We start from the raw sequence: 26,547 nt of genomic DNA, 5'->3' as shown, positions 1-26,547 counted from the left end.
CAAAAAAATGCCGCCACCGGGAGGACTCGTTCCGGCAACCTTTCAGTTAACAGCCGAACGCGCTAGCCGATTGCGCAACGGAGGCCGGGTCAGGTGGTATGCCAAGAAGAATGCTTCTCTAGCTAACAACACGCTCGGGTGGCTTCAAATGGCTAGGGTGTTTAGTGTTTCATGAAGCATTTTTTTTTTTCATTTAATCCACGACACAACAGCGACCAAGTAAAATGGCAGATGTGTGCATTTCTCTCAACTAACCAAACTTGCTTGGGTTGCACTGCGACAACTACTACACTACGGCTACAACCAAGAAATTTCACCACCGGGAGTTGTCGGACCTCCAACCTTTCGGTTAATAGCCGAACGAGCTAGCCGATTGCGCCGTGGAGGCCGGGTCGGAGGTATGGCAAGAAGAATGCTTTTCTAGCTAACAACACGCTCGGGCAGCTTCAAATGGCTAAGGTGTTCACTGTTTCATGAAGTATTTTTTTCATTTAATCCACGAGACTACAGCAACAAAGTAAAATGTCAGATGTTTGCATTTCTCTCAACTAACCAAACTTGCTTGGGCTGCACTGTGACAACTACTACACTACGGCTACAACCAAGAAATTTCACCACCGGGAGTTGTCGGACCTCCAACCTTTCGGTTAACAGCCGAACGAGCTAGCCGATTGCGCCGTGGAGGCCGGGTCGGAGGTATGGCAAGAAGAATGCTTTTCTAGCTAACAACACGCTCGGGCAGCTTCAAATGGCTAAGGTGTTCACTGTTTCATGAAGTATTTTTTTCATTTAATCCACGAGACTACAGCAACAAAGTAAAATGTCAGATGTTTGCATTTCTCTCAACTAACCAAACTTGCTTGGGCTGCACTGTGACAACTACTACACTACGGCTACAACCAAGAAATTTCACCACCGGGAGTTTTTGGACCTCCAACCTTTCGGTTAACAGCCGAACGAGCTAGCCGATTGCGCCGTGGAGGCCGGGTCGGAGGTATGGCAAGAAGAATGCTTTTCTAGCTAACAACACGCTCGGGCAGCTTCAAATGGCTAAGGTGTTCACTGTTTCATGAAGTATTTTTTTCATTTAATCCACGAGACTACAGCAACAAAGTAAAATGTCAGATGTTTGCATTTCTCTCAACTAACCAAACTTGCTTGGGCTGCACTGTGACAACTACTACACTACGGCTACAACCAAGAAATTTCACCACCGGGAGTTGTCGGACCTCCAACCTTTCGGTTAACAGCCGTACGTGCTAGCCGATTGCGCCACGGAGGCCGGGTCGGGGGGTATGCGAAGAAGAATGCTTCTCTAGCTAACAACACTCTCGGGCAGCTTCAAATGGCTAAGGTGTTTACTGTTTCATAAAGCATTTTTTTTCATTTCATCCACGAGACTACAGCAACAAAGTAAAATGTCAGATGTGTGCATTTCTCTCAACTAACCAAACTTGCTTGTGCTGCACCATGACAACTACTACACTACAGCTACAACAAAAAAAATGCCACCACCGGGACGAGTCGGACCTCCAACCTTTCGGTTAACAGCCGAACGTGCTAGCCGATTGCGCCAAGGAGGCCGGGTAGGGTTGTATGACAAGAAGAATGCTGATCTAGCTAACAACACTCTCGGGCAGCTTCAAATGGCTAGGGTGTTTAGTGTTTCATGAAGCATGTTTTTCGTTAAATCCATGAGACTACAGCAACAAAGTAAAATGTCAGATGTGTGCATTTCCCTCAACTAACCAAACTTGCTTGTCCTGCACCGTGACAACTACTACACTACGGCTACAACCAATAAATGCCACCACCGGGAGTTGTCGGACCTGCAACCTTTCGGTTAACAGCCCAACGTGCTAGCCGATTGCGCCACGGAGGCCGGGTAGGGTTGTGTGCCAAGAAGAATGCTTCTCTAGCTAACAACACGCTCGGGCAGCTTCAAAAGGCTAGAGCGTTTAGTGTTTCATGAAGCAATTTTTTCATTTAGTCCACGAGACTACAGCAACAAAGCAAAATGTCAGATGTGTGTGTTTCTCTCAATTAAAAAAACTTGGTTGTGCTGCACAGTGACAACTAGTACATTGCAGCTAGAACCGAAAAATGCCGCCAACGGGAGGAACCGAACCTCCAACCTTTCGGTTAACAACTGAATGCGCTAGCCGATTGCGCCACGGAGGCCGGGTCGGGGGGTATGCCAAAAAGAATGCTTCTCCAGCTAACAACACGCTCGGGCAGCTTCAAATGGCTAGAGCGTTTAGTGTTTCATGAAGCAATTGTTTCATTTAATCCACGACACTACAGCGACCAAGTAAAATGTCAGATGTGTGCATTTCTCTCCACTAACCAAACTTGCTTGTGCTGCACCGTGACGACTACTACATTACGGCTACAACCATAAAATGCCACCACCGGGAGTTGTCGGACCTCCAACCTCTCGGTTAACAGCCGAACGAGCTAGCCGATTGCGCCACGGAGGCCAGGTCGGAGGGTGTGCCAAGAAGAATGCTTCTCTAGCTAACAACACTCTCGGGCAGCTTCAAATGGCTAGGGTGTTTAGTGTTTCATGAAATATTTTTTTCATTAAATCCACGAGACCACAGCAACAAAGTAAAATGTCAGATGTGTGCATTTCTCTCAACTAACCAAACTTGCTTGTGCTGCACCGTGACAACTACTACACTACAGCTGCAACAAAAAATGCCGCCACCGGGAGGACTCGTTCCGGCAACCTTTCAGTTAACAGCCGAACGCGCTAGCCGATTGCGCAACGGAGGCCGGGTCAGGTGGTATGCCAAGAAGAATGCTTCTCTAGCTAACAACACGCTCGGGTGGCTTCAAATGGCTAGGGTGTTTAGTGTTTCATGAAGCATTTTTTTTTCATTTAATCCACGACACTACAGCGACCAAGTAAAATGGCAGATGTGTGCATTTCTCTCAACTAACCAAACTTGCTTGGGTTGCACTGTGACAACTACTACACTACGGCTACAACCAAGAAATTTCACCACCGGGAGTTGTCGGACCTCCAACCTTTCGGTTAACAGCCGTACGTGCTAGCCGATTGCGCCAAGGAGGCCGGGTCGGGGGGTATGCGAAGAAGAATGCTACTCTAGCTAACAACACGCTCGGGCAGCTTCAAATGGCTAAGGTGTTTACTGTTTCATAAAGCATTTTTTTTCACTTAATCCACGAGACTACAGCAACAAAGTAAAATGTCAGATGTGTGCATTTCTCTCAACTAACCAAACTTGCTTGGGCTGCACTGTGACAACTACTACACTACGGCTACAACCAAGAAATTTCACCACCGGGAGTTGTCGGACCTCCAACCTGTCGGTTAACAGCCGAACGAGCTAGCCGATTGCGCCACGGAGGCCGGGTCGGAGGTATGCCAAGAAGAATGCTTTTCTAGCTAACAACACGCTCAGGCAGCTTCAAATGGCTAAGGTGTTTACTGTTTCATGAAGTATTTTTTTCATTTAATCCACGAGACTACAGCAACAAAGTAAAATGTCAGATGTGTGCATTTCTCTTAACTAACCAATCTTGCTTGGGCTGCACTGTGACAACTACTACACTACGGCTACAACCAAGAAATTTCACCACCGGGAGTTGTCGGACCTCCAACCTGTCGGTTAACAGCCGAACGAGCTAGCCGATTGCGCCACGGAGGCCGGGTCGGAGGTATGCCAAGAAGAATGCTTTTCTAGCTAACAACACGCTCAGGCAGCTTCAAATGGCTAGGGTGTTGAGTGTTTCATGAAGCATTTTTTTCATTAAATCCACGAGACTACAGCAACAAAGTAAAATGTAAGATGTGTGCATTTCTCTCAACTAACCAAACTTGCTTGTGCTGCACCGTGACGACAACTACATTACAGCTACAACCAAAAAATGCCATCACCGGGAGTTTTTGGACCTCCAACCTTCGGTTAACAGCCGAACGAGCTAGCCGATTGCGCCACGGAGGCCGGGTCGGAGGTATGCCAAGAAGAATGCTTTTCTAGCTAACAACACGCTCGGGCAGCTTCAAATGGCTAAGGTGTTTACTGTTTCATGAAGTATTTTTTTCATTTAATCCACGAGACTACAGCAACAAAGTAAAATGTCAGATGTTTGCATTTCTCTCAACTAACCAAACTTGCTTGGGCTGCACTGTGACAACTACTACACTACGGCTACAACCAAGAAATCTCACCACCGGGAGTTTTTGGACCTCCAACCTTTCGGTTAACAGCCGAACGAGCTAGCCGATTGCGCCGCGGAGGCCGGGTCGGAGGTATGCCAAGAAGAATGCTTTTCTAGCTAACAACACGCTCGGGCAGCTTCAAATGGCTAAGGTGTTCACTGTTTCATGAAGTATTTTTTTCATTTAATCCACGAGACTACAGCAACAAAGTAAAATGTCAGATGTTTGCATTTCTCTCAACTAACCAAACTTGCTTGGGCTGCACTGTGACAACTACTACACTACGGCTACAACCAAGAAATTTCACCACCGGGAGTTGTCGGACCTCCAACCTTTCGGTTAACAGCCGTACGTGCTAGCCGATTGCGCCACGGAGGCCGGGTCGGGGGCTATGCGAAGAAGAATGCTTCTCTAGCTAACAACACTCTCGGGCAGCTTCAAATGGCTAAGGTGTTTACTGTTTCATACAGCATTTTTTTTCATTTCATTCCCGATACTACAGCAACAAAGTAAAATGTCAGATGTGTGCATTTCTCTCAACTAACCAAACTTGCTTGTGCTGCACCATGACAACTACTACACTACAGCTACAACCAAAAAAATGCCACCACCGGGACGAGTCGGACCTCCAACCTTTCGGTTAACAGCCGAACGTGCTAGCCGATTGCGCCAAGGAGGCCGGGTAGGGTTGTATGACAAGAATGCTGATCTAGCTAACAACACTCTCGGGCAGCTTCAAATGGCTAGGGTGTTTAGTGTTTCATGAAGCATGTTTTTCGTTAAATCCATGAGACTACAGCAACAAAGTAAAATGTCAGATGTGTGCATTTCCCTCAACTAACCAAACTTGCTTGTCCTGCACCGTGACAACTGCTACACTACGGCTACAACCAATAAATGCCACCACCGGGAGTTGTCGGACCTGCAACCTTTCGGTTAACAGCCCAACGTGCTAGCCGATTGCGCCACGGAGGCCGGGTAGGGTTGTATGCCAAGAAGAATGCTTCTCTAGCTAACAACACGCTCGGGCAGCTTCAAAAGGCTAGAGCGTTTAGTGTTTCATGAAGCAATTTTTTCATTTAGTCCACGAGACTACAGCAACAAAGCAAAATGTCAGATGTGTGTGTTTCTCTCAATTAAAAAAACTTGCTTGTGCTGCACAGTGACAACTAGTACATTGCAGCTAGAACCGAAAAATGCCGCCAACGGGAGGAACCGAACCTCCAACCTTTCGGTTAACAACTGAATGCGCTAGCCGATTGCGCCACGGAGGCCGGGTCGGGGGGTATGCCAAGAAGAATGCTTCTCCAGCTAACAACACGCTCGGGCAGCTTCAAATGGCTAGAGCGTTTAGTGTTTCATGAAGCAATTGTTTCATTTAATCCACGACACTACAGCGACCAAGTAAAATGTCAGATTTGTGAATTTCTCTCAACTAACCAAACGTGCTTGTGCTGCACCGTGACAACTACTACACTACAGCTACAACCAAAAAAATGCCACCACCGGGAGGAGTCGGACCTCCAACCTTTCGGTTAACAGCCGAACGTGCTAGCCGATTGCGCCACAGCGGCCGGGTCGGGGGGTTTGCCAAGAAGAATGCTTCTCTAGCTAACAACACGCTCGGGCAGCTTCAAAAGACTAGAGCGTTTAGTGTTTCATGAAGCAGTTTTTTCATTTAGTCCACGAGACTACAGCGACAAAGTAAAATGTCAGATGTGTGCGTTCCTCTCAACTAACCAAACTTGCTTGTGCTGCACCGTGACAACCACTACACTACAGCTACAACCAAAAAATGCCACCACCGGGAGTTGTCGGACCTGCAACCTTTCGGTTAACAGCCCAAAGTGCTAGCCGATTGCGCCACGGAGGCCGGGTAGGGTTGTATGCCAAGAAGAATGCTTCTCTAGCTAAGAACACGCTCGGGCAGCTTCAAATAGCTAGAGCGTTTAGTGTTTCATGAAGCATTTTGTTCATTTAATCCACGAGACTACAGCGACAAAGTAAAATGTCAGATGTGTGCATTTCTCTCAACTAACCAAACTTGCTTGTGCTGCACCGTGACAACTACTACACTACGGCTACAACCGAAAAATGCCACCACCGGAAGGAGTCGGACTTCCAACCATTCGGTTAACAGCCGAACATGCTAGCCGATTGCGGCACGGAGGCCGGGTAGGGTTGTATGCCAAGAAGAATGCTTCTCTAGCTAACAACACGCTCGGGCAGCTTCAAATGGCTGGAGCGTTTATTGTTTCATGAAGCAATTTTTTCATTTAGTCCACGAGACTACAGCGACAAAGCAAAATGTCAGATGTGTGTGTTTCTCTCAACTAACCAAACTTGCTTGTGCTGCACCGTGACAACCACTACACTACAGCTACAACCAAAAAATGCCACCACCGGGAGTTGTCGGACCTGCAACCTTTCGGTTAACAGCCCAAAGTGCTAGCCGATTGCGCCACGGAGGCCGGGTAGGGTTGTATGCCAAGAAGAATGCTTCTCTAGCTAAGAACACGCTCAGGCAGCTTCAAATAGCTAGAGCGTTTAGTGTTTCATGAAGCATTTTGTTCATTTAATCCACGAGACTACAGCGACAAAGTAAAATGTCAGATGTGTGCATTTCTCTCAACTAACCAAACTTGCTTGTGCTGCACCGTGACAACTACTACACTACGGCTACAACCGAAAAATGCCACCACCGGAAGGAGTCGGACTTCCAACCATTCGGTTAACAGCCGAACATGCTAGCCGATTGCGCCACGAAGGCCGGGTAGGTTTGTATGCCAAGAAGAATGCTTCTCTAGCTAACAACATGCTCGGGCAGCTTCAAATGGCTGGAGCGTTTAGTGTTTCATGAAGCAATTTTTTCATTTAGTCCACGAGACTACAGCGACAAAGCAAAATGTCAGATGTATGTGTTTCTCTCAATTAAAAAAACTTGCTTGTGCTGCACCGTGACAACTACAACACTACGGCTACAACCAAAAAATGCCACCACCGGGAGTTGTCGGACCTGCAACCTTTCGGTTAACAGCCGAACGTGCTAGCCGATTGCGCCACGGAGGCCGGGTAGGGTTGTATGCCAAGAAGAATGCTTCTCTAGCTAAGAACACGCTCGGGCAGCTTCAAATAGCTAGAGCGTTTAGGGTTTCATGAAGAAATTTTTTCATTTCGTCCACGAGACTACAGCAACAAAGCAAAATGTCAGATGTGTGCATTTCTCTCAACTAACCAAACTTGCTTGTGCTGCACCGTGACAACTACTACACTACAGCTAGAACCAAAAAATGCCGCCACCGGGAGGACTCGAACCTCCAACCTTTCGGTTAACAGCCGAACGCGCTAGCCGATTGCGCCACGGAGGCCGGGTCGGGGTAAGCCAAGAAGAATGCTTCTCTAGCTAACACACTCGGGCAGCTTCAAATGGCTAGGGTGTTTAGTGTTTCATGAAGCATTTTTTTCATTTATTCCACGAGACTACAGCAACAAAGTAAGATGTCAGATGTGTGCATTTCTTTCAACTAACCAAACTTGCTTGTGCTGCACCGTGACAACTACTACACTACGGCTACAACCAAAAAATGCCACCACCGGGAGTTGTCGGACCTGCAACCTTTCGGTTAACAGCCGAACGTGCTAGCCGATTGCGCCACGGAGGCCGGGTAGGGTTGTATGCCAAGAAGAATGCTTCTCTAGCTAAGAACACGCTCGGGCAGCTTCAAATAGCTAGAGCGTTTAGTGTTTCATGAAGAAATTTTTTCATTTCGTCCACGAGACTACAGCAACAAAGCAAAATGTCAGATGTGTGTGTTTCTCTCAGTTAACAAAACTTGCTTGTGCTGCACAGTGACAACTACTACACTACAGCTAGAAACAAAAAATGCCGCCACCGGGAGGACTCGAACCTCCAACCTTTCGGTTAACAGCCGAACGCGCTAGCCGATTGCGCCACGGAGGCCGGGTCGCGTGGTGAGCCAAGAAGAATGCTTCTCTAACTAACAACACGCTCGGGCGGCTTCAAATGGCTAGGGTGTTTAGTGTTTCATGAAGCATTTTGTTCATTTAATCCACGAGACTACAGCGACAAAGTAAAATGTCAGATGTGTGCGTTCCTCTCAACTAACCAAACTTGCTTGTGCTGCACCGTGACAACCACTACACTACAACTGCAACAAAAAATGCCGCCACCGGGAGGACTCGTTCCTCCAACCTTTCGGTTACCAGCCGAACGCGCTAGCCGATTGCGCCACGGAGGCCGGGTCGGGGGGTATGCCAAGAAGAATGCTGATCTAGCTAACAACACTCTCGGGCCGCTTCAAATGGCTAGGGTGTTTAGTGTTTCATGAACCATTTTTTTTTTCATTTAATCCACGACACTACAGCGACCAAGTAAAATGGCAGATGTGTGCATTTCTCACAACTAACCAAACTTGCTTGTGCTGCACCGTGACAACTACTACACTACAGCTACAACCAAAAAAATGCCACCACCGGGAGGAGTCGGACCTCCAACCTTTCGGTTAACAGCCGAACGTGCTAGCCGATTGCGCCACGGAGGCCGGGTCGGGGGGTATGCCAAGAAGAATGCTGATCTAGCTAACAACACTCTCGGGCAGCTACAAATGGCTGGGGTGTTTACTGTTTCATGAAGCATTTTTTTCATTTAATCCACGAGACTACAGCAACAAAGAAAAATGTCAGATGTGTGCATTTCTCTCAACTAACCAAACTTGCTTGGGCTGCACTGTGACAACTACTACACTACGGCTACAACCAAGAAATTTCACCACCGGGAGTTGTCGGACCTCCAACCTGTCGGTTAACAGCCGAACGAGCTAGCCGATTGCGCCACGGAGGCTGGGTCGGAGGTATGCCAAGAAGAATGCTTTTCTAGCTAACAACACGCTCAGGCAGCTTCAAATGGCTAAGGTGTTTACTGTTTCATGAAGTATTTTTTTCATTTAATCCACGAGACTACAGCAACAAAGTAAAATGTCAGATGTGTGCATTTCTCTCAACTAACCAAACTTGCTTGTGCTGCCCCGTGACAACTACTACACTACAGCTGCAACAAAAAATGCCGCCACCGGGAGGAGTCGGACCTCCAACCTTTCGGTTAACAGCCGAACGTGCTAGCCGATTGCGCCACGGAGGCCGGGTCGGAGGTATGCCAAGAAGAATGCTTTTCTAGCTAACAACACGCTCAGGCAGCTTCAAATGGCTAAGGTGTTTACTGTTTCATGAAGTATTTTTTTCATTTAATCCACGAGACTACAGCAACAAACTAAAATGTCAGATGTGTGCATTTCTCTCAACTAACCAAACTTGCTTGGGCTGCACTGTGACAACTACTACACTACGGCTACAACCAAGAAATTTCACCACCGGGAGTTGTCGGACCTCCAACCTGTCGGTTAACAGCCGAACGAGCTAGCCGATTGCGCCACGGAGGCCGGGTCGGAGGTATGCCAAGAAGAATGCTTTTCTAGCTAACAACACGCTCAGGCAGCTTCAAATGGCTAAGGTGTTTACTGTTTCATGAAGTATTTTTTTCATTTAATCCACGAGACTACAGCAACAAAGTAAAATGTCAGATGTGTGCATTTCTCTCAACTAACCAAACTTGCTTGGGCTGCACTGTGACAACTACTACACTACGGCTACAACCAAGAAATTTCACCACCGGGAGTTGTCGGACCTCCAACCTGTCGGTTAACAGCCGAACGAGCTAGCCGATTGCGCCACGGAGGCCGGGTCGGGGGGTATGCCAAGGAGAATGCTTCTGAAGCCAACAACACGCTCGGGCAGCTTCAAATGGCTAACGTGTTTAATGTTTCATGAAGTATTTTTTTCATTTAATCCACGAGACTACAGCAACAAAGTAAAATGTCAGATGTGTGCATTTCTCTCAACTAACCAAACTTGCTTGTGCTGCCCCGTGACAACTACTACACTACAGCTGCAAGAAAAAAATGCCGCCACCGGGAGGAGTCGGACCTCCAACCTTTCGGTTAACAGCCGAACGCGCTAGCCGATTGCGCCACGGAGGCTGGGTCGGAGGTATGCCAAGAAGAATGCTTTTCTAGCTAACAACACGCTCAGGCAGCTTCAAATGGCTAAGGTGTTTACTGTTTCATGAAGTATTTTTTTCATTTAATCCACGCGACTACAGCAACAAAGAAAAATGTCAGATGTGTGCATTTCTCTCAACTAACCAAACTTGCTTGGGCTGCACTGTGACAACTACTACGCTACGGCTACAACCAAGAAATTTCACCACCGGGAGTTGTCGGACCTCCAACCTGTCGGTTAACAGCCGAACGAGCTAGCCGATTGCGCCACGGAGGCTGGGTCGGAGGTATGCCAAGAAGAATGCTTTTCTAGCTAACGACACGCTCAGGCAGCTTCAAATGGCTAAGGTGTTTACTGTTTCATACAGCATTTTTTTTCATTTCATTCCCGATACTACAGCAACAAAGTAAAATGTCAGATGTGTGCATTTCTCTCAACTAACCAAACTTGCTTGTGCTGCACCATGACAACTACTACACTACAGCTACAACCAAAAAAATGCCACCACCGGGACGAGTCGGACCTCCAACCTTTCGGTTAACAGCCGAACGTGCTAGCCGATTGCGCCAAGGAGGCCGGGTAGGGTTGTATGACAAGAATGCTGATCTAGCTAACAACACTCTCGGGCAGCTTCAAATGGCTAGGGTGTTTAGTGTTTCATGAAGCATGTTTTTCGTTAAATCCATGAGACTACAGCAACAAAGTAAAATGTCAGATGTGTGCATTTCCCTCAACTAACCAAACTTGCTTGTCCTGCACCGTGACAACTGCTACACTACGGCTACAACCAATAAATGCCACCACCGGGAGTTGTCGGACCTGCAACCTTTCGGTTAACAGCCCAACGTGCTAGCCGATTGCGCCACGGAGGCCGGGTAGGGTTGTATGCCAAGAAGAATGCTTCTCTAGCTAACAACACGCTCGGGCAGCTTCAAAAGGCTAGAGCGTTTAGTGTTTCATGAAGCAATTTTTTCATTTAGTCCACGAGACTACAGCAACAAAGCAAAATGTCAGATGTGTGTGTTTCTCTCAATTAAAAAAACTTGCTTGTGCTGCACAGTGACAACTAGTACATTGCAGCTAGAACCGAAAAATGCCGCCAACGGGAGGAACCGAACCTCCAACCTTTCGGTTAACAACTGAATGCGCTAGCCGATTGCGCCACGGAGGCCGGGTCGGGGGGTATGCCAAGAAGAATGCTTCTCCAGCTAACAACACGCTCGGGCAGCTTCAAATGGCTAGAGCGTTTAGTGTTTCATGAAGCAATTGTTTCATTTAATCCACGACACTACAGCGACCAAGTAAAATGTCAGATTTGTGAATTTCTCTCAACTAACCAAACGTGCTTGTGCTGCACCGTGACAACTACTACACTACAGCTACAACCAAAAAAATGCCACCACCGGGAGGAGTCGGACCTCCAACCTTTCGGTTAACAGCCGAACGTGCTAGCCGATTGCGCCACAGCGGCCGGGTCGGGGGGTTTGCCAAGAAGAATGCTTCTCTAGCTAACAACACGCTCGGGCAGCTTCAAAAGGCTAGAGCGTTTAGTGTTTCATGAAGCAGTTTTTTCATTTAGTCCACGAGACTACAGCGACAAAGTAAAATGTCAGATGTGTGCGTTCCTCTCAACTAACCAAACTTGCTTGTGCTGCACCGTGACAACCACTACACTACAGCTACAACCAAAAAATGCCACCACCGGGAGTTGTCGGACCTGCAACCTTTCGGTTAACAGCCCAAAGTGCTAGCCGATTGCGCCACGGAGGCCGGGTAGGGTTGTATGCCAAGAAGAATGCTTCTCTAGCTAAGAACACGCTCGGGCAGCTTCAAATAGCTAGAGCGTTTAGTGTTTCATGAAGCATTTTGTTCATTTAATCCACGAGACTACAGCGACAAAGTAAAATGTCAGATGTGTGCATTTCTCTCAACTAACCAAACTTGCTTGTGCTGCACCGTGACAACTACTACACTACGGCTACAACCGAAAAATGCCACCACCGGAAGGAGTCGGACTTCCAACCATTCGGTTAACAGCCGAACATGCTAGCCGATTGCGGCACGGAGGCCGGGTAGGGTTGTATGCCAAGAAGAATGCTTCTCTAGCTAACAACACGCTCGGGCAGCTTCAAATGGCTGGAGCGTTTATTGTTTCATGAAGCAATTTTTTCATTTAGTCCACGAGACTACAGCGACAAAGCAAAATGTCAGATGTGTGTGTTTCTCTCAACTAACCAAACTTGCTTGTGCTGCACCGTGACAACCACTACACTACAGCTACAACCAAAAAATGCCACCACCGGGAGTTGTCGGACCTGCAACCTTTCGGTTAACAGCCCAAAGTGCTAGCCGATTGCGCCACGGAGGCCGGGTAGGGTTGTATGCCAAGAAGAATGCTTCTCTAGCTAAGAACACGCTCGGGCAGCTTCAAATAGCTAGAGCGTTTAGTGTTTCATGAAGCATTTTGTTCATTTAATCCACGAGACTACAGCGACAAAGTAAAATGTCAGATGTGTGCATTTCTCTCAACTAACCAAACTTGCTTGTGCTGCACCGTGACAACTACTACACTACGGCTACAACCGAAAAATGCCACCACCGGAAGGAGTCGGACTTCCAACCATTCGGTTAACAGCCGAACATGCTAGCCGATTGCGCCACGAAGGCCGGGTAGGTTTGTATGCCAAGAAGAATGCTTCTCTAGCTAACAACATGCTCGGGCAGCTTCAAATGGCTGGAGCGTTTAGTGTTTCATGAAGCAATTTTTTCATTTAGTCCACGAGACTACAGCGACAAAGCAAAATGTCAGATGTATGTGTTTCTCTCAATTAAAAAAACTTGCTTGTGCTGCACCGTGACAACTACTACACTACGGCTACAACCAAAAAATGCCACCACCGGGAGTTGTCGGACCTGCAACCTTTCGGTTAACAGCCGAACGTGCTAGCCGATTGCGCCACGGAGGCCGGGTAGGGTTGTATGCCAAGAAGAATGCTTCTCTAGCTAAGAACACGCTCGGGCAGCTTCAAATAGCTAGAGCGTTTAGGGTTTCATGAAGAAATTTTTTCATTTCGTCCACGAGACTACAGCAACAAAGCAAAATGTCAGATGTGTGCATTTCTCTCAACTAACCAAACTTGCTTGTGCTGCACCGTGACAACTACTACACTACAGCTAGAACCAAAAAATGCCGCCACCGGGAGGACTCGAACCTCCAACCTTTCGGTTAACAGCCGAACGCGCTAGCCGATTGCGCCACGGAGGCCGGGTCGGGGTAAGCCAAGAAGAATGCTTCTCTAGCTAACACACTCGGGCAGCTTCAAATGGCTAGGGTGTTTAGTGTTTCATGAAGCATTTTTTTCATTTATTCCACGAGACTACAGCAACAAAGTAAGATGTCAGATGTGTGCATTTCTTTCAACTAACCAAACTTGCTTGTGCTGCACCGTGACAACTACTACACTACGGCTACAACCAAAAAATGCCACCACCGGGAGTTGTCGGACCTGCAACCTTTCGGTTAACAGCCGAACGTGCTAGCCGATTGCGCCACGGAGGCCGGGTAGGGTTGTATGCCAAGAAGAATGCTTCTCTAGCTAAGAACACGCTCGGGCAGCTTCAAATAGCTAGAGCGTTTAGTGTTTCATGAAGAAATTTTTTCATTTCGTCCACGAGACTACAGCAACAAAGCAAAATGTCAGATGTGTGTGTTTCTCTCAGTTAACAAAACTTGCTTGTGCTGCACAGTGACAACTACTACACTACAGCTAGAAACAAAAAATGCCGCCACCGGGAGGACTCGAACCTCCAACCTTTCGGTTAACAGCCGAACGCGCTAGCCGATTGCGCCACGGAGGCCGGGTCGCGTGGTGAGCCAAGAAGAATGCTTCTCTAACTAACAACACGCTCGGGCGGCTTCAAATGGCTAGGGTGTTTAGTGTTTCATGAAGCATTTTGTTCATTTAATCCACGAGACTACAGCGACAAAGTAAAATGTCAGATGTGTGCGTTCCTCTCAACTAACCAAACTTGCTTGTGCTGCACCGTGACAACCACTACACTACAACTGCAACAAAAAATGCCGCCACCGGGAGGACTCGTTCCTCCAACCTTTCGGTTACCAGCCGAACGCGCTAGCCGATTGCGCCACGGAGGCCGGGTCGGGGGGTATGCCAAGAAGAATGCTGATCTAGCTAACAACACTCTCGGGCCGCTTCAAATGGCTAGGGTGTTTAGTGTTTCATGAACCATTTTTTTTTTCATTTAATCCACGACACTACAGCGACCAAGTAAAATGGCAGATGTGTGCATTTCTCACAACTAACCAAACTTGCTTGTGCTGCACCGTGACAACTACTACACTACAGCTACAACCAAAAAAATGCCACCACCGGGAGGAGTCGGACCTCCAACCTTTCGGTTAACAGCCGAACGTGCTAGCCGATTGCGCCACGGAGGCCGGGTCGGGGGGTATGCCAAGAAGAATGCTGATCTAGCTAACAACACTCTCGGGCAGCTACAAATGGCTGGGGTGTTTACTGTTTCATGAAGCATTTTTTTCATTTAATCCACGAGACTACAGCAACAAAGAAAAATGTCAGATGTGTGCATTTCTCTCAACTAACCAAACTTGCTTGGGCTGCACTGTGACAACTACTACACTACGGCTACAACCAAGAAATTTCACCACCGGGAGTTGTCGGACCTCCAACCTGTCCGTTAACAGCCGAACGAGCTAGCCGATTGCGCCACGGAGGCTGGGTCGGAGGTATGCCAAGAAGAATGCTTTTCTAGCTAACAACACGCTCAGGCAGCTTCAAATGGCTAAGGTGTTTACTGTTTCATGAAGTATTTTTTTCATTTAATCCACGAGACTACAGCAACAAAGTAAAATGTCAGATGTGTGCATTTCTCTCAACTAACCAAACTTGCTTGTGCTGCCCCGTGACAACTACTACACTACAGCTGCAACAAAAAATGCCGCCACCGGGAGGAGTCGGACCTCCAACCTTTCGGTTAACAGCCGAACGTGCTAGCCGATTGCGCCACGGAGGCCGGGTCGGAGGTATGCCAAGAAGAATGCTTTTCTAGCTAACAACACGCTCAGGCAGCTTCAAATGGCTAAGGTGTTTACTGTTTCATGAAGTATTTTTTTCATTTAATCCACGAGACTACAGCAACAAACTAAAATGTCAGATGTGTGCATTTCTCTCAACTAACCAAACTTGCTTGGGCTGCACTGTGACAACTACTACACTACGGCTACAACCAAGAAATTTCACCACCGGGAGTTGTCGGACCTCCAACCTGTCGGTTAACAGCCGAACGAGCTAGCCGATTGCGCCACGGAGGCCGGGTCGGAGGTATGCCAAGAAGAATGCTTTTCTAGCTAACAACACGCTCAGGCAGCTTCAAATGGCTAAGGTGTTTACTGTTTCATGAAGTATTTTTTTCATTTAATCCACGAGACTACAGCAACAAAGTAAAATGTCAGATGTGTGCATTTCTCTCAACTAACCAAACTTGCTTGGGCTGCACTGTGACAACTACTACACTACGGCTACAACCAAGAAATTTCACCACCGGGAGTTGTCGGACCTCCAACCTGTCGGTTAACAGCCGAACGAGCTAGCCGATTGCGCCACGGAGGCCGGGTCGGGGGGTATGCCAAGGAGAATGCTTCTGAAGCCAACAACACGCTCGGGCAGCTTCAAATGGCTAACGTGTTTAATGTTTCATGAAGTATTTTTTTCATTTAATCCACGAGACTACAGCAACAAAGTAAAATGTCAGATGTGTGCATTTCTCTCAACTAACCAAACTTGCTTGTGCTGCCCCGTGACAACTACTACACTACAGCTGCAACAAAAAAATGCCGCCACCGGGAGGAGTCGGACCTCCAACCTTTCGGTTAACAGCCGAACGCGCTAGCCGATTGCGCCACGGAGGCTGGGTCGGAGGTATGCCAAGAAGAATGCTTTTCTAGCTAACAACACGCTCAGGCAGCTTCAAATGGCTAAGGTGTTTACTGTTTCATGAAGTATTTTTTTCATTTAATCCACGCGACTACAGCAACAAAGAAAAATGTCAGATGTGTGCATTTCTCTCAACTAACCAAACTTGCTTGGGCTGCACTGTGACAACTACTACACTACGGCTACAACCAAGAAATTTCACCACCGGGAGTTGTCGGACCTCCAACCTGTCGGTTAACAGCCGAACGAGCTAGCCGATTGCGCCACGGAGGCTGGGTCGGAGGTATGCCAAGAAGAATGCTTTTCTAGCTAACGACACGCTCAGGCAGCTTCAAATGGCTAAGGTGTTTACTGTTTCATACAGCATTTTTTTTCATTTCATTCCCGATACTACAGCAACAAAGTAAAATGTCAGATGTGTGCATTTCTCTCAACTAACCAAACTTGCTTGTGCTGCACCATGACAACTACTACACTACAGCTACAACCAAAAAAATGCCACCACCGGGACGAGTCGGACCTCCAACCTTTCGGTTAACAGCCGAACGTGCTAGCCGATTGCGCCAAGGAGGCCGGGTAGGGTTGTATGACAAGAATGCTGATCTAGCTAACAACACTCTCGGGCAGCTTCAAATGGCTAGGGTGTTTAGTGTTTCATGAAGCATGTTTTTCGTTAAATCCATGAGACTACAGCAACAAAGTAAAATGTCAGATGTGTGCATTTCCCTCAACTAACCAAACTTGCTTGTCCTGCACCGTGACAACTGCTACACTACGGCTACAACCAATAAATGCCACCACCGGGAGTTGTCGGACCTGCAACCTTTCGGTTAACAGCCCAACGTGCTAGCCGATTGCGCCACGGAGGCCGGGTAGGGTTGTATGCCAAGAAGAATGCTTCTCTAGCTAACAACACGCTCGGGCAGCTTCAAAAGGCTAGAGCGTTTAGTGTTTCATGAAGCAATTTTTTCATTTAGTCCACGAGACTACAGCAACAAAGCAAAATGTCAGATGTGTGTGTTTCTCTCAATTAAAAAAACTTGCTTGTGCTGCACAGTGACAACTAGTACATTGCAGCTAGAACCGAAAAATGCCGCCAACGGGAGGAACCGAACCTCCAACCTTTCGGTTAACAACTGAATGCGCTAGCCGATTGCGCCACGGAGGCCGGGTCGGGGGGTATGCCAAGAAGAATGCTTCTCCAGCTAACAACACGCTCGGGCAGCTTCAAATGGCTAGAGCGTTTAGTGTTTCATGAAGCAATTGTTTCATTTAATCCACGACACTACAGCGACCAAGTAAAATGTCAGATTTGTGAATTTCTCTCAACTAACCAAACGTGCTTGTGCTGCACCGTGACAACTACTACACTACAGCTACAACCAAAAAAATGCCACCACCGGGAGGAGTCGGACCTCCAACCTTTCGGTTAACAGCCGAACGTGCTAGCCGATTGCGCCACAGCGGCCGGGTCGGGGGGTTTGCCAAGAAGAATGCTTCTCTAGCTAACAACACGCTCGGGCAGCTTCAAAAGGCTAGAGCGTTTAGTGTTTCATGAAGCAGTTTTTTCATTTAGTCCACGAGACTACAGCGACAAAGTAAAATGTCAGATGTGTGCGTTCCTCTCAACTAACCAAACTTGCTTGTGCTGCACCGTGACAACCACTACACTACAGCTACAACCAAAAAATGCCACCACCGGGAGTTGTCGGACCTGCAACCTTTCGGTTAACAGCCCAAAGTGCTAGCCGATTGCGCCACGGAGGCCGGGTAGGGTTGTATGCCAAGAAGAATGCTTCTCTAGCTAAGAACACGCTCGGGCAGCTTCAAATAGCTAGAGCGTTTAGTGTTTCATGAAGCATTTTGTTCATTTAATCCACGAGACTACAGCGACAAAGTAAAATGTCAGATGTGTGCATTTCTCTCAACTAACCAAACTTGCTTGTGCTGCACCGTGACAACTACTACACTACGGCTACAACCGAAAAATGCCACCACCGGAAGGAGTCGGACTTCCAACCATTCGGTTAACAGCCGAACATGCTAGCCGATTGCGGCACGGAGGCCGGGTAGGGTTGTATGCCAAGAAGAATGCTTCTCTAGCTAACAACACGCTCGGGCAGCTTCAAATGGCTGGAGCGTTTATTGTTTCATGAAGCAATTTTTTCATTTAGTCCACGAGACTACAGCGACAAAGCAAAATGTCAGATGTGTGTGTTTCTCTCAACTAACCAAACTTGCTTGTGCTGCACCGTGACAACCACTACACTACAGCTACAACCAAAAAATGCCACCACCGGGAGTTGTCGGACCTGCAACCTTTCGGTTAACAGCCCAAAGTGCTAGCCGATTGCGGCACGGAGGCCGGGTAGGGTTGTATGCCAAGAAGAATGCTTCTCTAGCTAACAACACGCTCGGGCAGCTTCAAATGGCTGGAGCGTTTATTGTTTCATGAAGCAATTTTTTCATTTAGTCCACGAGACTACAGCGACAAAGTAAAATGTCAGATGTGTGCATTTCTCTCAACTAACCAAACTTGCTTGTGCTGCACCGTGACAACCACTACACTACAGCTACAACCAAAAAATGCCACCACCGGGAGTTGTCGGACCTGCAACCTTTCGGTTAACAGCCCAAAGTGCTAGCCGATTGCGCCACGGAGGCCGGGTAGGGTTGTATGCCAAGAAGAATGCTTCTCTAGCTAAGAACACGCTCGGGCAGCTTCAAATAGCTAGAGCGTTTAGTGTTTCATGAAGCATTTTGTTCATTTAATCCACGAGACTACAGCGACAAAGTAAAATGTCAGATGTGTGCATTTCTCTCAACTAACCAAACTTGCTTGTGCTGCACCGTGACAACTACTACACTATGGCTACAACCGAAAAATGCCACCACCGGAAGGAGTCGGACTTCCAACCATTCGGTTAACAGCCGAACATGCTAGCCGATTGCGCCACGAAGGCCGGGTAGGTTTGTATGCCAAGAAGAATGCTTCTCTAGCTAACAACATGCTCGGGCAGCTTCAAATGGCTGGAGCGTTTAGTGTTTCATGAAGCAATTTTTTCATTTAGTCCACGAGACTACAGCGACAAAGCAAAATGTCAGATGTATGTGTTTCTCTCAATTAAAAAAACTTGCTTGTGCTGCACCGTGACAACTACTACACTACGGCTACAACCAAAAAATGCCACCACCGGGAGTTGTCGGACCTGCAACCTTTCGGTTAACAGCCGAACGTGCTAGCCGATTGCGCCACGGAGGCCGGGTAGGGTTGTATGCCAAGAAGAATGCTTCTCTAGCTAAGAACACGCTCGGGCAGCTTCAAATAGCTAGAGCGTTTAGGGTTTCATGAAGAAATTTTTTCATTTCGTCCACGAGACTACAGCAACAAAGCAAAATGTCAGATGTGTGCATTTCTCTCAACTAACCAAACTTGCTTGTGCTGCACCGTGACAACTACTACACTACAGCTAGAACCAAAAAATGCCGCCACCGGGAGGACTCGAACCTCCAACCTTTCGGTTAACAGCCGAACGCGCTAGCCGATTGCGCCACGGAGGCCGGGTCGGGGTAAGCCAAGAAGAATGCTTCTCTAGCTAACACACTCGGGCAGCTTCAAATGGCTAGGGTGTTTAGTGTTTCATGAAGCATTTTTTTCATTTATTCCACGAGACTACAGCAACAAAGTAAGATGTCAGATGTGTGCATTTCTTTCAACTAACCAAACTTGCTTGTGCTGCACCGTGACAACTACTACACTACGGCTACAACCAAAAAATGCCACCACCGGGAGTTGTCGGACCTGCAACCTTTCGGTTAACAGCCGAACGTGCTAGCCGATTGCGCCACGGAGGCCGGGTAGGGTTGTATGCCAAGAAGAATGCTTCTCTAGCTAAGAACACGCTCGGGCAGCTTCAAATAGCTAGAGCGTTTAGTGTTTCATGAAGAAATTTTTTCATTTCGTCCACGAGACTACAGCAACAAAGCAAAATGTCAGATGTGTGTGTTTCTCTCAGTTAACAAAACTTGCTTGTGCTGCACAGTGACAACTACTACACTACAGCTAGAAACAAAAAATGCCGCCACCGGGAGGACTCGAACCTCCAACCTTTCGGTTAACAGCCGAACGCGCTAGCCGATTGCGCCACGGAGGCCGGGTCGCGTGGTGAGCCAAGAAGAATGCTTCTCTAACTAACAACACGCTCGGGCGGCTTCAAATGGCTAGGGTGTTTAGTGTTTCATGAAGCATTTTGTTCATTTAATCCACGAGACTACAGCGACAAAGTAAAATGTCAGATGTGTGCGTTCCTCTCAACTAACCAAACTTGCTTGTGCTGCACCGTGACAACCACTACACTACAACTGCAACAAAAAATGCCGCCACCGGGAGGACTCGTTCCTCCAACCTTTCGGTTACCAGCCGAACGCGCTAGCCGATTGCGCCACGGAGGCCGGGTCGGGGGGTATGCCAAGAAGAATGCTGATCTAGCTAACAACACTCTCGGGCCGCTTCAAATGGCTAGGGTGTTTAGTGTTTCATGAACCATTTTTTTTTTCATTTAATCCACGACACTACAGCGACCAAGTAAAATGGCAGATGTGTGCATTTCTCACAACTAACCAAACTTGCTTGTGCTGCACCGTGACAACTACTACACTACAGCTACAACCAAAAAAATGCCACCACCGGGAGGAGTCGGACCTCCAACCTTTCGGTTAACAGCCGAACGTGCTAGCCGATTGCGCCACGGAGGCCGGGTCGGGGGGTATGCCAAGAAGAATGCTGATCTAGCTAACATCACTCTCGGGCAGCTACAAATGGCTGGGGTGTTTACTGTTTCATGAAGCATTTTTTTCATTTAATCCACGAGACTACAGCAACAAAGAAAAATGTCAGATGTGTGCATTTCTCTCAACTAACCAAACTTGCTTGGGCTGCACTGTGACAACTACTACACTACGGCTACAACCAAGAAATTTCACCACCGGGAGTTGTCGGACCTCCAACCTGTCGGTTAACAGCCGAACGAGCTAGCCGATTGCGCCACGGAGGCTGGGTCGGAGGTATGCCAAGAAGAATGCTTTTCTAGCTAACAACACGCTCAGGCAGCTTCAAATGGCTAAGGTGTTTACTGTTTCATGAAGTATTTTTTTCATTTAATCCACGAGACTACAGCAACAAAGTAAAATGTCAGATGTGTGCATTTCTCTCAACTAACCAAACTTGCTTGTGCTGCCCCGTGACAACTACTACACTACAGCTGCAACAAAAAATGCCGCCACCGGGAGGAGTCGGACCTCCAACCTTTCGGTTAACAGCCGAACGTGCTAGCCGATTGCGCCACGGAGGCCGGGTCGGAGGTATGCCAAGAAGAATGCTTTTCTAGCTAACAACACGCTCAGGCAGCTTCAAATGGCTAAGGTGTTTACTGTTTCATGAAGTATTTTTTTCATTTAATCCACGAGACTACAGCAACAAACTAAAATGTCAGATGTGTGCATTTCTCTCAACTAACCAAACTTGCTTGGGCTGCACTGTGACAACTACTACACTACGGCTACAACCAAGAAATTTCACCACCGGGAGTTGTCGGACCTCCAACCTGTCGGTTAACAGCCGAACGAGCTAGCCGATTGCGCCACGGAGGCCGGGTCGGAGGTATGCCAAGAAGAATGCTTTTCTAGCTAACAACACGCTCAGGCAGCTTCAAATGGCTAAGGTGTTTACTGTTTCATGAAGTATTTTTTTCATTTAATCCACGAGACTACAGCAACAAAGTAAAATGTCAGATGTGTGCATTTCTCTCAACTAACCAAACTTGCTTGGGCTGCACTGTGACAACTACTACACTACGGCTACAACCAAGAAATTTCACCACCGGGAGTTGTCGGACCTCCAACCTGTCGGTTAACAGCCGAACGAGCTAGCCGATTGCGCCACGGAGGCCGGGTCGGGGGGTATGCCAAGGAGAATGCTTCTGAAGCCAACAACACGCTCGGGCAGCTTCAAATGGCTAACGTGTTTAATGTTTCATGAAGTATTTTTTTCATTTAATCCACGAGACTACAGCAACAAAGTAAAATGTCAGATGTGTGCATTTCTCTCAACTAACCAAACTTGCTTGTGCTGCCCCGTGACAACTACTACACTACAGCTGCAACAAAAAAATGCCGCCACCGGGAGGAGTCGGACCTCCAACCTTTCGGTTAACAGCCGAACGCGCTAGCCGATTGCGCCACGGAGGCTGGGTCGGAGGTATGCCAAGAAGAATGCTTTTCTAGCTAACAACACGCTCAGGCAGCTTCAAATGGCTAAGGTGTTTACTGTTTCATGAAGTATTTTTTTCATTTAATCCACGCGACTACAGCAACAAAGAAAAATGTCAGATGTGTGCATTTCTCTCAACTAACCAAACTTGCTTGGGCTGCACTGTGACAACTACTACACTACGGCTACAACCAAGAAATTTCACCACCGGGAGTTGTCGGACCTCCAACCTGTCGGTTAACAGCCGAACGAGCTAGCCGATTGCGCCACGGAGGCTGGGTCGGAGGTATGCCAAGAAGAATGCTTTTCTAGCTAACGACACGCTCAGGCAGCTTCAAATGGCTAAGGTGTTTACTGTTTCATGAAGTATTTTTTTCATTTAATCCACGAGACTACAGCAACAAAGTAAAATGTCAGATGTGTGCATTTCTCTCAACTAACCAAACTTGCTTGGGCTGCACTGTGACAACTACTACACTACGGCTACAACCAAGAAATTTCACCACCGGGAGTTGTCGGACCTCCAACCTGTCGGTAAACAGCCGAACGAGCTAGCCGATTGCGCCCCGGAGGCCGGGTCGGAGGTATGCCAAGAAGAATGCTTTTCTAGCTAACAACACGCTCAGGCAGCTTCAAATGGCTAAGGTGTTTACTGTTTCATGAAGTATTTTTTTCATTTAATCCACGAGACTACAGCAACAAAGTAAAATGTCAGATGTGTGCATTTCTCTCAACTAACCAAACTTGCTTGTGCTGCACCGTGACAACCACTACACTACAACTGCAACAAAAAATGCCGCCACCGGGAGGACTCGTTCCTCCAACCTTTCGGTTACCAGCCGAACGCGCTAGCCGATTGCGCCACGGAGGCCGGGTCGGGGGGTAGGCCAAGAAGAATGCTGATCTAGCTAACAACACTCTCGGGCCGCTTCAAATGGCTAGGGTGTTTAGTGTTTCATGAACCATTTTTTTTTTCATTTAATCCACGACACTACAGCGACCAAGTAAAATGGCAGATGTGTGCATTTCTCACAACTAACCAAACTTGCTTGTGCTGCACCGTGACAACTACTACACTACAGCTACAACCAAAAAAATGCCACCACCGGGAGGAGTCGGACCTCCAACCTTTCGGTTAACAGCCGAACGTGCTAGCCGATTGCGCCACGGAGGCCGGGTCGGGGGGTATGCCAAGAAGAATGCTGATCTAGCTAACAACACTCTCGGGCAGCTACAAATGGCTGGGGTGTTTACTGTTTCATGAAGCATTTTTTTCATTTAATCCACGAGACTACAGCAACAAAGAAAAATGTCAGATGTGTGCATTTCTCTCAACTAACCAAACTTGCTTGGGCTGCACTGTGACAACTACTACACTACGGCTACAACCAAGAAATTTCACCACCGGGAGTTGTCGGACCTCCAACCTGTCGGTTAACAGCCGAACGAGCTAGCCGATTGCGCCACGGAGGCTGGGTCGGAGGTGTGCCAAGAAGAATGCTTTTCTAGCTAACAACACGCTCAGGCAGCTTCAAATGGCTAAGGTGTTTACTGTTTCATGAAGTATTTTTTTCATTTAATCCACGAGACTACAGCAACAAAGTAAAATGTCAGATGTGTGCATTTCTCTCAACTAACCAAACTTGCTTGTGCTGCCCCGTGACAACTACTACACTACAGCTGCAACAAAAAAATGCCGCCACCGGGAGGAGTCGGACCTCCAACATTTCGGTTAACAGCCGAACGTGCTAGCCGATTGCGCCACGGAGGCCGGGTCGGAGGTATGCCAAGAAGAATGCTTTTCTAGCTAACAACACGCTCAGGCAGCTTCAAATGGCTAAGGTGTTTACTGTTTCATGAAGTATTTTTTTTCATTTAACCCACGAGACTACAGCAACAAAGTAAAATGTCAGATGTGTGCATTTCTCTCAACTAACCAAACTTGCTTGGGCTGCACTGTGACAACTACTACACTACGGCTACAACCAAGAAATTTCACCACCGGGAGTTGTCGGACCTCCAACCTGTCGGTTAACAGCCGAACGAGCTAGCCGATTGCGCCACGGAGGCCGGGTCGGAGGTATGCCAAGAAGAATGCTTTTCTAGCTAACAACACGCTCAGGCAGCTTCAAATGGCTAAGGTGTTTACTGTTTCATGAAGTATTTTTTTCATTTAACCCACGAGACTACAGCAACAAAGTAAAATGTCAGATGTGTGCATTTCTCTCAACTAACCAAACTTGCTTGGGCTGCACTGTGACAACTACTACACTACGGCTACAACCAAGAAATTTCACCACCGGGAGTTGTCGGACCTCCAACCTGTCGGTTAACAGCCGAACGAGCTAGCCGATTGCGCCACGGAGGCCGGGTCGGGGGGTATGCCAAGGAGAATGCTTCTGAAGCTAACAACACGCTCGGGCAGCTTCAAATGGCTAACGTGTTTAATGTTTCATGAAGTATTTTTTTCATTTAATCCACGAGACTACAGCAACAAAGTAAAATGTCAGATGTGTGCATTTCTCTCAACTAACCAAACTTGCTTGTGCTGCCCCGTGACAACTACTACACTACAGCTGCAACAAAAAAATGCCGCCACCGGGAGGAGTCGGACCTCCAACCTTTCGGTTAACAGCCGAACGCGCTAGCCGATTGCGCCACGGAGGCTGGGTCGGAGGTATGCCAAGAAGAATGCTTTTCTAGCTAACAACACGCTCAGGCAGCTTCAAATGGCTAAGGTGTTTACTGTTTCATGAAGTATTTTTTTCATTTAATCCACGAGACTACAGCAACAAAGAAAAATGTCAGATGTGTGCATTTCTCTCAACTAACCAAACTTGCTTGTGCTGCCCCGTGACAACTACTACACTACAGCTGCAACAAAAAAATGCCGCCACCGGGAGGAGTCGGACCTCCAACCTTTCGGTTAACAGCCGAACGTGCTAGCCGATTGCGCCACGGAGGCCGGGTCGGAGGTATGCCAAGAAGAATGCTTTTCTAGCTAACAACACGCTCAGGCAGCTTCAAATGGCTAAGGTGTTTACTGTTTCATGAAGTATTTTTTTCATTTAATCCACGAGACTACAGCAACAAAGTAAAATGTCAGATGTGTGCATTTCTCTCAACTAACCAAACTTGCTTGGGCTGCACTGTGACAACTACTACACTACGGCTACAACCAAGAAATTTCACCACCGGGAGTTGTCGGACCTCCAACCTGTCGGTTAACAGCCGAACGAGCTAGCCGATTGCGCCCCGGAGGCCGGGTCGGAGGTATGCCAAGAAGAATGCTTTTCTAGCTAACAACACGCTCAGGCAGCTTCAAAAGGCTAAGGTGTTTACTGTTTCATGAAGTATTTTTTTCATTTAATCCACGAGACTACAGCAACAAAGTAAAATGTCAGATGTGTGCATTTCTCTCAACTAACCAAACTTGCTTGTGCTGCACCGTGACAACCACTACACTACAACTGCAACAAAAAATGCCGCCACCGGGAGGACTCGTTCCTCCAACCTTTCGGTTACCAGCCGAACGCGCTAGCCGATTGCGCCACGGAGGCCGGGTCGGGGGGTATGCCAAGAAGAATGCTGATCTAGCTAACAACACTCTCGGGCCGCTTCAAATGGCTAGGGTGTTTAGTGTTTCATGAACCATTTTTTTTTTCATTTAATCCACGACACTACAGCGACCAAGTAAAATGGCAGATGTGTGCATTTCTCACAACTAACCAAACTTGCTTGTGCTGCACCGTGACAACTACTACACTACAGCTACAACCAAAAAAATGCCACCACCGGGAGGAGTCGGACCTCCAACCTTTCGGTTAACAGCCGAACGTGCTAGCCGATTGCGCCACGGAGGCCGGGTCGGGGGGTATGCCAAGAAGAATGCTGATCTAGCTAACAACACTCTCGGGCAGCTACAAATGGCTGGGGTGTTTACTGTTTCATGAAGCATTTTTTTCATTTAATCCACGAGACTACAGCAACAAAGAAAAATGTCAGATGTGTGCATTTCTCTCAACTAACCAAACTTG

The 26,547-nt window shown here is 47.7% G+C and overlaps 11 non-coding genes across 11 annotated transcripts; all 11 read right to left on the bottom strand.

The window, feature by feature from the left end:
• Positions 1-7,486: 7,486 nt before the first annotated feature.
• On the bottom strand, positions 7,487-7,560 carry TRNAN-GUU (transfer RNA asparagine (anticodon GUU)). The gene has a single exon. It is a non-coding gene; the product is annotated as a tRNA-Asn (tRNA).
• A 519-nt stretch (positions 7,561-8,079) lies between these two features.
• Positions 8,080-8,153, bottom strand: TRNAN-GUU (transfer RNA asparagine (anticodon GUU)). The gene has a single exon. It is a non-coding gene; the product is annotated as a tRNA-Asn (tRNA).
• Positions 8,154-8,377: 224 nt separating this feature from the next.
• TRNAT-GGU (transfer RNA threonine (anticodon GGU)) lies at positions 8,378-8,451 on the bottom strand. Its single transcript has one exon. It is a non-coding gene; the product is annotated as a tRNA-Thr (tRNA).
• Positions 8,452-13,458: 5,007 nt separating this feature from the next.
• TRNAN-GUU (transfer RNA asparagine (anticodon GUU)) lies at positions 13,459-13,532 on the bottom strand. Its single transcript has one exon. It is a non-coding gene; the product is annotated as a tRNA-Asn (tRNA).
• A 519-nt stretch (positions 13,533-14,051) lies between these two features.
• TRNAN-GUU (transfer RNA asparagine (anticodon GUU)) lies at positions 14,052-14,125 on the bottom strand. The gene has a single exon. It is a non-coding gene; the product is annotated as a tRNA-Asn (tRNA).
• Positions 14,126-14,349: 224 nt separating this feature from the next.
• On the bottom strand, positions 14,350-14,423 carry TRNAT-GGU (transfer RNA threonine (anticodon GGU)). The gene has a single exon. It is a non-coding gene; the product is annotated as a tRNA-Thr (tRNA).
• Positions 14,424-19,729: 5,306 nt separating this feature from the next.
• On the bottom strand, positions 19,730-19,803 carry TRNAN-GUU (transfer RNA asparagine (anticodon GUU)). Its single transcript has one exon. It is a non-coding gene; the product is annotated as a tRNA-Asn (tRNA).
• Positions 19,804-20,322: 519 nt separating this feature from the next.
• On the bottom strand, positions 20,323-20,396 carry TRNAN-GUU (transfer RNA asparagine (anticodon GUU)). Its single transcript has one exon. It is a non-coding gene; the product is annotated as a tRNA-Asn (tRNA).
• Positions 20,397-20,620: 224 nt separating this feature from the next.
• TRNAT-GGU (transfer RNA threonine (anticodon GGU)) lies at positions 20,621-20,694 on the bottom strand. The gene has a single exon. It is a non-coding gene; the product is annotated as a tRNA-Thr (tRNA).
• A 2,613-nt stretch (positions 20,695-23,307) lies between these two features.
• Positions 23,308-23,381, bottom strand: TRNAT-GGU (transfer RNA threonine (anticodon GGU)). The gene has a single exon. It is a non-coding gene; the product is annotated as a tRNA-Thr (tRNA).
• Positions 23,382-25,996: 2,615 nt separating this feature from the next.
• Positions 25,997-26,070, bottom strand: TRNAT-GGU (transfer RNA threonine (anticodon GGU)). Its single transcript has one exon. It is a non-coding gene; the product is annotated as a tRNA-Thr (tRNA).
• Between the last annotated feature and the right edge of the window lie 477 nt (positions 26,071-26,547).

The sequence above is a fragment of the Amblyomma maculatum genome, chromosome 7, assembly GCF_055883805.1.
Source record: "Amblyomma maculatum isolate TAMU_Amacu chromosome 7, ASM5588380v1, whole genome shotgun sequence".
In the NCBI taxonomy this organism is placed as follows: domain Eukaryota; kingdom Metazoa; phylum Arthropoda; class Arachnida; order Ixodida; family Ixodidae; genus Amblyomma; species Amblyomma maculatum.
This window is presented reverse-complemented; position numbering and strand designations above follow the sequence as displayed.